The 944-nt window shown below is 61.0% G+C and overlaps 1 protein-coding gene across 1 annotated transcript in view; it reads right to left on the bottom strand.

The window, feature by feature from the left end:
* HOXC9 (homeobox C9) overlaps window positions 1–932 on the bottom strand; it is an 8,154-nt gene extending 7,222 nt beyond the window's left edge. The window contains exon 1 of the mRNA XM_010857959.1: window positions 280–932. The gene's annotated coding sequence lies outside the window, so the exon portion shown is untranslated. The remainder of the gene's footprint in view (window positions 1–279) is intronic.
* Between the last annotated feature and the right edge of the window lie 12 nt (window positions 933–944).

Raw genomic sequence — 944 nt, 5'->3', positions numbered from 1 at the left:
CCCCACCCCAGGTGGGTATCCGGGATCCTTACACACCAGGAGTCCAGCCGCTAAGCCCAGCAGGAGTGAAACCCCCAGGGCCTGTGAACGTGGCCCTCTCAACGCCACGGCCTGCATTCCCTCCGGCCCCCTGCACTGCGCCCCGCAGCAAACGGGGCTATTTCCGCTCCCCCAACCCGATCTGGTTTCCCAGCCTGGGGAGTGGCTGGAGGGGGAGCAGCCCCAGAGCTAGGGGTGCTCTCCGCCCGGAGCCCCCCGTGGTCCTGGGCGCCTGGTTACCTGATCTTTGTGTGATGTATGTGTCGCAAGGAAATTTGCAGTGACTTTGGATCCCAGACTGAGGAAGCGGAGGTGGCGAAAGGAGAGACAATACGGGTCCGAAGTACAATTAAGGAGCCAGAGCCGCTAGTCTCTTCCCCCGCCCTCCCTGCCAGACTAGGAGCTGTCTGGCCTCAAACCTCAGGGCAACCCGCGAACCTGGAGCCGGAAACTCAGCCCATGGCGGAGGGAACCAGAGGTTCTGGCGTCCAAAAAGCAGGAGGAAAGCGCCCTCCCACTTGGGGGCCCAGCCACCAGCCCCACTGAGTCGCCGAGAATCCAATGAATGAAAGTGCACATTCCGACGAATTTTTCCCGATTTTTTTCAGCCTTTGGCTGGACAGACTAGGGTTTAGGACGTCTCAGACGGACAGACATACAGACAGGCAAACCGCATCTCCGGAGGCAGACAGACTCACAACATGAGTGTGAGTCTGAAATCAAATACAGGTTCAACATTCCCCAGGCCTCTCTGCCAGGCCGGGCGGGCGCCGATCTCCCTACCTTCTCTCCCCTCCAGGGCGTCCGGCAGAGACCCGGAAGACTCGGTCCCTCTGGCTTGGTCCAATCCCGCCTTGGGAAGCGCCTTCGTTACCTGCTCCTCGGCTCCCCACGGCCACAGATGC

The sequence above is a fragment of the Bison bison genome, unplaced genomic scaffold (genome assembly GCF_000754665.1).
Source record: "Bison bison bison isolate TAMUID 2011002044 unplaced genomic scaffold, Bison_UMD1.0 scf7180017864383, whole genome shotgun sequence".
Lineage (NCBI taxonomy): Eukaryota > Metazoa > Chordata > Mammalia > Artiodactyla > Bovidae > Bison > Bison bison.
This window is presented reverse-complemented; position numbering and strand designations above follow the sequence as displayed.